Source organism: Lactuca sativa, chromosome 9 (genome assembly GCF_002870075.4).
Source record: "Lactuca sativa cultivar Salinas chromosome 9, Lsat_Salinas_v11, whole genome shotgun sequence".
Taxonomy (NCBI): domain Eukaryota; kingdom Viridiplantae; phylum Streptophyta; class Magnoliopsida; order Asterales; family Asteraceae; genus Lactuca; species Lactuca sativa.
In genome coordinates, this window is record NC_056631.2 from 225,473,548 (window position 1) to 225,483,750 (window position 10,203).

Consider the following 10,203-nt stretch of genomic DNA (forward strand, 5'->3'; position numbering starts at 1 on the left):
TTTCATTTCAAGTAATTAATTATTTTGACTGACTGTTTTTATGTAAATGATAAGTAGAAAAGCAGTAGGAACTAAAATGAACAGTGCAGTAGCAATAAATGCAAGAATATTTACTTCCATAATCTCAATCTCATCGTTTTTTTTTTATTTCACAATAACTCGGGATTTAATCCCATAGAGATGATAAATCTTTCACCTGTCAATTCCATGAATGCATTACCTATCGATGATCTTGAATCGGATCAATATCATGAATAACAATATCTGAGCTATTAAATTAATTCGTCGTCGAGAATTGAATAGTATAACATACGAAGATCTTTTATCCATACCGAATCCAAGATTGGATTCCCGGACCAATCAAAAATTCCTTTATTTATCCTTCTTTTCTGTTCTTTCTTTTCTATAACCTACCTTAGGTCTTCCGTATAGAACCATCAAATGAAGTATCCTCGTCCGTTTCCATTTCCATTAACTACAAAACGCCAACAAAAAATACAAGCGAAGTGGAAAAAGAGAGGAATTAGGTTGTAAATTTGAATGATCCAATTTTATTTGGAAGACAAAGAAGTATGAGAAAGAGGAGTCGCGGGAGAAAAGATGGAATATTCTATCAACTTCACTATTTTAGTTATTTTCATTTTATTTTAGTTTAGTGTTTGTTCTTTCTTCGACAGAATCCTGAAAAAAAGAGGGGAAACCCCTTCGGAATTAAATTATGATCTCTGTCCCTTCTTTCATTTCACATAAAATGGAGAGGTGAATTGATGTACTTATTGGATCCGTCGGGACTGACGGGGCTCGAACCCGCAACGTCCGCCTTGACAGGGCGGTGCTCTTGCCTATTGAACTACAATCCCAGGGAAATAAGAAGAGATCTAACAGAAAATTTGGCTTCTTTTTTATTCTCTCTTATCAGGTATTTCTTAAGAACAAGAGGGTTCTACCATTTGATAGTATATTGGCGAATTTTTGGGCCGAGCTGGATTTGAACCAGCGTAGACATATTGTCAACGAATTTACAGTCCGTCCCCATTAACCACTCGGGCATCGACCCAACGCCTAATTAGACGTTCCATAATCAACTTCCTTTCGTCTACCAGGCGGACTTGACAAATACATTTCACTTTTGATAAAATCCTACTCCTATGGTCTTGGTATACCCCTAGAGGGACTTGAACCCTCGTTTTCTCCGTGAAAGAGAGAGGTCGTAACCACTGGACCATAGGGGCACCAATGGACCATAGGGGCCTATGGCCACCTTTAGGAAATCAAAAAGCACTACACAATACAAATACAATAGGGAATAAAGCCTAAGGCCACCTTAACTTAAATATAAATCAGCCGAGGGACACCTTTAGAAGATGAATAGGATATGAATCAAACCGAAAAACTCGTTAACTTTTCTGGGGGTTAACGGTAATCAAACTTTACCATTAAACTATACAATCTTTCAACTTTATTTCATTGGTTTTTCTCGTCTTTATCTCTCTCATTCAGAAAGAGTTTTGCATTGGATCCAAGATACGGTACCTCTGAATCAGCAGAGCAGGAGATGCAAAAAAAAATGATTTACCAAAGTCTGATTTGGGAATTTTATTGAGCCCTAAATCATATCAAAGCCATATCAAATTATATATATATATATAAATAATACTGTCAACTGTCAATTGACGACAGGAGGGCAATAAAAAATAAAAGAAGAGAAAAGACATTAGGTATATCCGCCGGGTTCATCAATACAACATTCCTTTAGTTTTATGGTATTAAATATTCAAGTAGATTAGAATATCAATACCGTTTTACATTTTACATTATAATATAAGAAACTGACTCAGTTTTTATATTATAAAAAAAATCCCAAAGCATAGTAAGACTAAGCAGGAGAATTCTGTTTCTAGGACTGTTTTCTCAATTCCGTTCCATTTGCATCTCGGTCTGTCATTATACCCTGAGACCAATAAATAGAGCTGAGGTTATAGTTAAAGCCGTCAGTAGAAAACCGAAATAACTAGTTATGGTAAGCATGAAGGAGCTAAATGAAATATGTTCTTTTTATACATATGTTTATAAAAAAGCACTTACCTGAGTTTCCTTTTTTGCAAAATAGGAGATAAAAAAAAATACCAATTGAAAGGTTTTGATTGATCTATCATTATAGACAGCACTAACAAGGAGAAAGTCACAACTGTATAAAAAAAAATGGATTAATCATCTGTAACATCTACCCATACCGCCAATCAGCGAATTCATTCTTGGATATTTTTCAACTCAACTTAGAAACGAATAATAAGAACTGGGTCATTTAATTTCGTTTTAAAATGAAAGTCTATAATATCCGGCTATCCTAGAAAGCTTCGAATCTCCGTGGGACTCTTTGGACGTTCCCACTTCATTACAGCCTCGATCTTTGCGGGGTCAACCATTATTCCCTCCTAGTTAACAACATGACCCAAGAATTGGACTTCCCGTATCCAAAAGTCGCATTTGGAGAACTTTGCAAAAAGCTTCTCCTTCTTCAACACTTCTAATACTTCCCGTAGATGCTTGCCATACTCCTCTTGGCTTTTCGAGTAGATGAGAATGTCGTCGATGAACACTATCACGGATTTATCGAGGAATGGTTTACAAACCCTATTCATCAAATCCATGAATGTTGCGGGAGCATTGGTTAGCCCGAATGACATAGCCAAGAACTCGTAGTGTCCATATCTCGTTCTGAATGCAGTCTTCTCAATATCCTGCTTTCTCACCTTTAGCTGATGATATCCTGACCTAAGATCGATCTTTGAGAAGTAGCTCGAACCTTGCAGCTGATCGAATAGATCATCAATCCTCGGAAATGGATACTTGTTCTTCACCGTTGCCTTATTCAGCTCTTGGTAGTCTATGCACATCCTCATGCTTCCATCCCTAGGGTGATGAACTAGGTCGAATGAAACCGTTGTCCAACAGCTCCTGAAGTTGCGTCATGAGCTCCTTCATCTCCGTCGGTGCTAATCGGTAAGGTGCCTTTGCTATCGGTGTTGTTCCTGGTAACAAGTCTATACGAAACTCCACTTGCCTATTAGGTGGTAATCCGGGAAGATCTTCGGGAAAGACTTCTGGATAATCACACACAACCGGTATATTCTGCACCTCTTTCTTCTCCTTCTTGGCATCGATTACGAATGCCAAGTATGATGCACATCCTTTGGACAAACATTTCCTGGCTTTCATCAGGGAGATGATTCCAGAATTCACTCTGCATTTGTCCCCATACACCATAAATGATTCTTTTCCGGGTGGGTTTACCTTTACTATCTTCTTTCGGCATTGAATCTCAGCATCGTTGGTGCTAAGCCAATCCATACCCAAAACGATGTCGAAACCGTTTAACTCTATGGGTAATAGCTCTTCGTGGAATTCGTTTCCGTTTAGGTCAATGACGATGTTCCTAATACGATTACTAACAGGTACGAATTTGCCACTGGCAACTTCTACAATCAGGGCATTATCTAGTTTTTCTACAAGCAATGCTAATTTCCCACCAAATTTATGCGACACAAAGGAGTAGTTGGCTCCGGAATCAAATAGTATATTTGCAGGCAAACCATTTACAAGAAAGGTACCTGAAGCGACGTCTGCTGCCTCCTTTGCAGCCTCGAGCGTCATCTGGAAGGCTCTCGCCTTCGACTTCGGTGTTATGTTGGGTCTTCCTGTCTCCTTCTTCTTCGGGCAGTCCTTCAAAATGTGCCCTTCTTCATTGCACCCATAACAGGCTTTCTGGTTGAGGGTGCATTCATTGGCGTAGTGCCCAGGCTTTCCACACTTGTAACAAGTGACCCCTCCGTCACACTTCCCAGAGTGCTTCTTCTTGCACTTGTCACACCACTTCGCTTCTGATCCTCCTCCCCTCGAACCAGACTTCGAGAATCTACTCTTCTTGTTGGACTTCGAGGATCCATTGAACTTCCGTTTCTCACCAACCTCAACCCTCTCCAGACCTCTTTCCTTTTGTTGGGTCTCCACGTTCTTAGCTGCTCGAACAGCTGATTTCAGAGTGGTTGCCATCTTGACTGTTGGGCCAAAGTCAGCCGGCAGTCCGTTTGCGAATTTCTCAATTTTGGAAAGTTCGGTTGGCACTAGGTATGGAAACAACTTCATCTTTTCCATAAATGCAGCAGCATATTCATCGATGCTCATTCTCCCCTTCTTCAAATTTTGGAACTCATTGTTCAGATCAATCAGGTCTATCTCTGAACAGTACTGCGCCTTCAGTTGTTCCAAGAACTCATCCCATGATATTTTCAGAGCTTCTCCCCGTGGCATTGTATCTGCCAATAGCTTCCACCAGCTCAAGACTCTAGTTTTCAATTGTCTCACAGCGAAGACAGTCTTCTGCTTCTCGCTGCAGTCACAGCTCTCAAACACCATCTCCATCTCGGAGATCCAGTCCATAATCTCAACAGGCTTTGGGCTTCCTGAGAGACTTGGTGGTTTCGCACCCAAGAAATTTTTGGTCATCCGCCCATCCTTGTTGTTTCTCCCTTCTAGGCCATCCTTTTGCTCACCTTGAGTCCCTACTTGACTCACTTGGCGGCTATAGTTCCCTTCCTCAGATGGCTCGGGAACTGGCTCCGTCGGTTCAACATGTATGGTAGGTTCGTCCCTATTTTCGTGGAGCATCCGTCTCATTTCTTCCCTTTGTTCAGCTAGCATAGCCTGAATCATGGCTTGAACTCCAGCCATGGTGACTGGCTCAGGTGCAACTTCTTCAACAACAGGTATTTGCTGAACCACTGGGGGTTGGTTCCTACCTCCATTTGCGTTCACATTTCCGCTACGGGTCCTTTACATCTTGATCTATACACCGAATAAGGTGAATTTAGATCTTTATTTAGGATAGACGTTTTAAATCGTCCTTATCACTCCGAAACGTTTACATGCTAGTTCTAATATCGTAGTCGTACGTTTAGAATCCTAAACACATAAGGTTTCCAGATTCGGTCGGCAACAGACCATAGATCCGAACAATTAACAGCATATTATGCACAAAACATTTAGCACATAAAAGCATTTTAGGCACAATTCCTAAAATAAGCTAGTGCTCACACCTCACAATCATCGCTTAGCATTCTAAGTTTAAGTCTAGAAATCCTACAAATTCCTAGTTCGCTTAAACTAATGCTCTGATACCAACTGTGACATCCCCAAAATCACGACCATAAAAGACCGGTTTGTTTATGCTTTGTTTAAAAATCAGAGTTACATTTTAAATGAAAGCGTTGCGGAATTTGTCCCAAAACAAAAATATGATAAAGATTTATCAAAAGCATTTCCATAGAAATGTATTTCATTAAAAGACTCGGGATGTCATGTTCGTACAGATCAAAAGCATAAACAGTACAATATAAGCCTTACTACATTATTTCATATCTACAGGCCTATATCCGTAATCCCTCGTCCAAAACATCACACCTATGCTCATGCGCCACTACCTGTAATACATAAAACTGAGTGGGTCAGGCTTGGGAGCCTGGTGAGCACATAGGGTTTTCAACCCACAATAAATAAGTTTATTAATTTCATCGATCAACAATAACCCGATTACCCGTTCCCGTTATCCTCACTTTACGTCCCTAAACACCTATCATAAGGGACCTAGCCTAAGGATCATCATCGGGACGGACACTACTGCTAAGGGGATTCCTCAGCAATAAATGTCCTAAAGGCAACCATGTGGGGGATGGAGTACACCGGTGAACATATCGTTCACAAACACCTACAGGTTGCGAGCCTGCTAGTGTTCCACTGGACTATCTAGAAGAGTCTGTGGTCGTCATCCATACTCCGCTAGATGACAGAATCAACAACATCAACATCGAGGCCTCTCATCATTTTATCACACATCACCTATTGCATCTACCCATGTTTTACCCCAACATTTTCGTAGATATAAAATACATATACAGTTTAAATCATTGAAAACATGTATAACAACGTTCATCTAGCATAGATAGCAAGTATTCAGATAATATGCACACATAGCACGTAATTTATATAAAATACTTCATATCTATGTGTAAGTTGAAAGTAACTATGCACTCACTTGTTAAGGTGATGATTCCAAAATCGGGCAGCGCTTGCTTCTAACGATTCTATTTTCCTTCGACGAAACCTAGCATTATTATCGCTAAATTTTAGTCTAATATTTACCGTGACCAACTATTAGTCTTAGTATTATTATTATTATATAAGCGTTATACAATATTTTCCAACCACTATGTACAGACAGGGGCCAGACGTAAAACACCGGAGGGCAGGACCATTTTGGCATATAGCACTTCTGAAATCCAACAACCCTATGCGGCCCTTTAAACCAGATTCCCCGTACCGCGAGTAGTTAAAAAAATATTATAACGACACTTATATAAGTTATAATAATAGCTCAAATATTTATTATAAGTTCATAATAACAATACTAATTTTAAATATAAGCTATATTAAAATAAGGTAAGCATAACTTACTTACAAGGGGGTTTTAGCTAGGAGTCGGGCTCTGCAGGGGCAGAACTTTGTCGCTGAATCTTTCTAAGAAAGATTCGTGCAGCGCTTCAGCGCTCACCTTACTATACTAAGCTACAGAAAGAGAAGTCGAATCACGAGGGACCGAAATGCTCGGGGGATAAGGAGAGAAAGACTCTTGAATCAAGAGAATGGTGCAAGAAATATGAGAGCCCAAGGCTCTTATTTATACTAATTGAATTTTCAAAAACTACCCTCCATAATTACTTAATGACCTTTTAGTTATATAAACAACTAAACACCCCTCTATAATACTATTATAAATGGATTTAATGATATTTGTACTAAACTAATGTCGAAAGAACTCAACATTAGTCTTATAATGACCGCATCGTCGATACCTTTCTAATGATATATACATATGTATATATATGTGTACGTATACATGATTTGTACTTTATTTTAATACGTAAATATGCTATTATAATTTGTAACTCGTTCATACGAACTCCGTTTTTGACGTTCTTTATATCCACGTGTAGGTGAAGACGTACTCTACAACTTTCGTTTAGACTCCGTCGGCTAATTTTGACTTTATTTTTAAAGTTATATTTTTAACAAGCCGGGACAGGATTGGTCTGTTTAAAATCTCATAACTTCTTCATACGAAGTCAGATTTGGGCGTTCTTTTTATCGATGTTCTTAGTTTAACATATTCTACGACTTTCGTTTAGATCACTAAGGCTAAATCTCACTCTATCGTAAATTCACTATTCACGCTTCCCGGTATCGTGTCGGTTCTGTCGTGAAACTTCGACGGGTCATAACTTCTTCGTTATAACTCGGATTTCGGTGTTCCTTATATGCACGGAAACCTTGAGACATATTCTACAACTTTATGTAGAGATATCGGGATTATCTCACACTTTAATTTTGACGCTCATTTTTATTCTTTATTAATTATACATTTATAATTAAATAATAAACACATATAATTCACATAATACTCAAATATTTCATCTTTATTACTTCAAAAAGGGTTACAAGAGTTGACCTAGACTATTACATTGAAAAAAATGCTTAGCCCTGAAACCCGGGCGTTACACCCAGCGTACTCAGGTGCAGGGTCGAGTCCCATCGGCTGCAAGCTCTACGCCTAGCTAGACCCGAGTTGTAAGCCATCACGCAAAGTTACGCCCAACATAACCAAAGTACGCCCAGCGTAACGCGTACGCCCAACGTACTCACGCCTTCAACCCTATAAATAGAGGGCGTGAACTCCGGATTTTGGCACACTTTTCTCAAACTCTCACTCACTTTCACACACTTGTAAGCACCAGAGGCCATCCCGACACCCTTGGTTCCACGCGCGATCCCCCAACGAAGGTTCTACGCTACCAAGATCCCCGAGAAGCTCGAAGACGCAGCTTTCTGCAGTTGAAGTTCTGCTCGACTCTAGTCTCACTCTCTTCAAACCGAACAAGTGAGTTCATACCGTTACTTTTCAAGTCTTTTCATGTTTTAGGGGGGGATACAAGTACAATACAAGAAAACGTATCGTTTTATATAAATATAAATACAACATCTATCTTATTATTATTCGATACCAACATCTTACTTTACGTATAAAGTTTAGTATTTCACCAAGTTATTTTCACCAAATGGAACATACTTTCTGAAAAACTATAATGGGTATAGTTTGCGAGTTATTCATACATTCTTACGTATATATCTTGAAAAACGAAATACTTTCACCTAAAGTGAAATAAAGACTTTCTTATCGTAAATCTATTTATACTAAGTGATGTGAGATATTCAACTTCAACATACTCTTAAGTATGCATTTCAAGTCCTGTATTATAAGCCATAATCTCTTGGAGGGAGAGCGTGATACTTGTGTATAGATCTATACGGGATTGACAACCCTGCACCTAAACTATTAGCTACAGTTAGACCGGCAGGTCTGCGGTGACAAATGTCATAACACTACAACATCTGAAGAATGTTGTTACAGGCAATCTATGTCAATAGTATGGTTATAAGACTCACACGAAAGTATAAAAACAAGCTTGATTTACGAGACTCATAAACGCATTCAGTATTTACATTATTTTGAGTATGAATTCATCTTTATCATTTAAGTACGAAAGATACCAACGCCCTCCAACTTTGGGAGCTTTTCAAACTATATGTAGAAAATATTGGATTTTCTGGAAACTACATTCATTTATTTTCTTCCAAAATACATACTTTTTCAGTACAAAAACACATATGAACTCACCAACTTTATTGTTGACACTTTTTCGAAACCACTTGTATTTCTCAGGGAATCAGTAATACAAGTAACTACCATCTTTTGAAGAAGGAACGCTAAGGCGTTTATTATCAAACATTTTAAATCATCATATTGTAATATTCTTTTGGAAACATGTATAACGCAACAATGTACGTTTTTATTATATATATATGATGGTTGTGTTACTTTCTTTACGATATTCAATTGTTATGGTACTACGTGAAGTCATCCACCCCCGAATGTTTCCGCCATTCTGGTTTGGGGGTGTGACAATGTGCATAGATTATCGGGAGCTGAACAAGGTAACGGTGAAGAACCGCTACCCACCTCCGAGGATAGATGACTTGTTCGACCAGCTTCAGGGAGCATCTTGGTTTTCCAAGATAGACTTGCGGTCAGGCTACCATCAGATGAGGGTCAGAGATGAGGATATACAGAAGACTGCTTTTCGAACTCGCTATGGCCACTACGAGTTCGTGGTGATGCCCTTCGGGCTCACCAATGCTCCTGCCGCGTTCATGGACGTCATGAACCGCATGTGCAGACCGATGTTGGATCAGTCCGTGATAGTTTTTATTGACGATATCTTGGTCTACTACAAGACGTAGGAGCAACATGAGGAGCATCTACGAGAGGTCTTGGACACTCTGAGGAGAGAGAGCTTGTATGCCAAGTTCTCCAAGTGTGAGTTCTGGTTGCACGAGGTGCAGTTTCTTGGGCACCTTGTCAACCAGAACGGTATTCTGGTTGACCCGGCCAAGGTGGAGGCCATGATGAGATAGGAGGTTCCGAAGTCTCCATATGAGATTCGGAGTTTCCTGGGATTAGCCGTCTACTATCGGAGATTCATCCAGGATTTCTCCAAGATAGTCGTACCCTTGACTCGGCTAACGAAGAAGGTGGTAGTCTTTCGCTGGGGACCTGAGCAGCAGGCAACGTTTGAGACATTGAGACATAGATTGTGCGAGGCGCCAATCTTATCCCTTCTAGAGGGCGTAGAGGATTTTTTTGTATACTGTGACGCGTCTATTGTGGGTTTGGGCGCAGTATTGATGTAGAGAGGGCATGTCATCGCCTACGCCTCGAGGCAGTTGAAGCCCTACGAGGCGAAGTACCCGACACACGATTTGGAGTTTGGGGCGGTCGTCTTCGCCCTTAAGATTTGGTGACACTATCTCTATGGGGTTCGATGTACCATCTACATGGATCATAAGAGTTTGAGATACCTCATGGATCAGTCGAATCTGAACATGAGGCAGCGTCGGTGGTTAGATGCGGTGAAGGATTATTATTGTGAGATCCTTTATCACCCGCGGAAGGCCAATGTGGTGGCCGACGCGCTTAGCCATAAGGCAACGCCGATCAGAGACATATGCATGCGGATGACAGTAGTGATTCCA

The 10,203-nt window shown here is 40.0% G+C and overlaps 2 non-coding genes across 2 annotated transcripts; both read right to left on the bottom strand.

The window, feature by feature from the left end:
• Nucleotides 1–973: 973 nt before the first annotated feature.
• On the bottom strand, nt 974–1,057 carry TRNAY-GUA (transfer RNA tyrosine (anticodon GUA)). Its single transcript has one exon. It is a non-coding gene; the product is annotated as a tRNA-Tyr (tRNA).
• A 103-nt stretch (nt 1,058–1,160) lies between these two features.
• TRNAE-UUC (transfer RNA glutamic acid (anticodon UUC)) lies at nt 1,161–1,232 on the bottom strand. The gene has a single exon. It is a non-coding gene; the product is annotated as a tRNA-Glu (tRNA).
• Nucleotides 1,233–10,203: the final 8,971 nt, after the last annotated feature.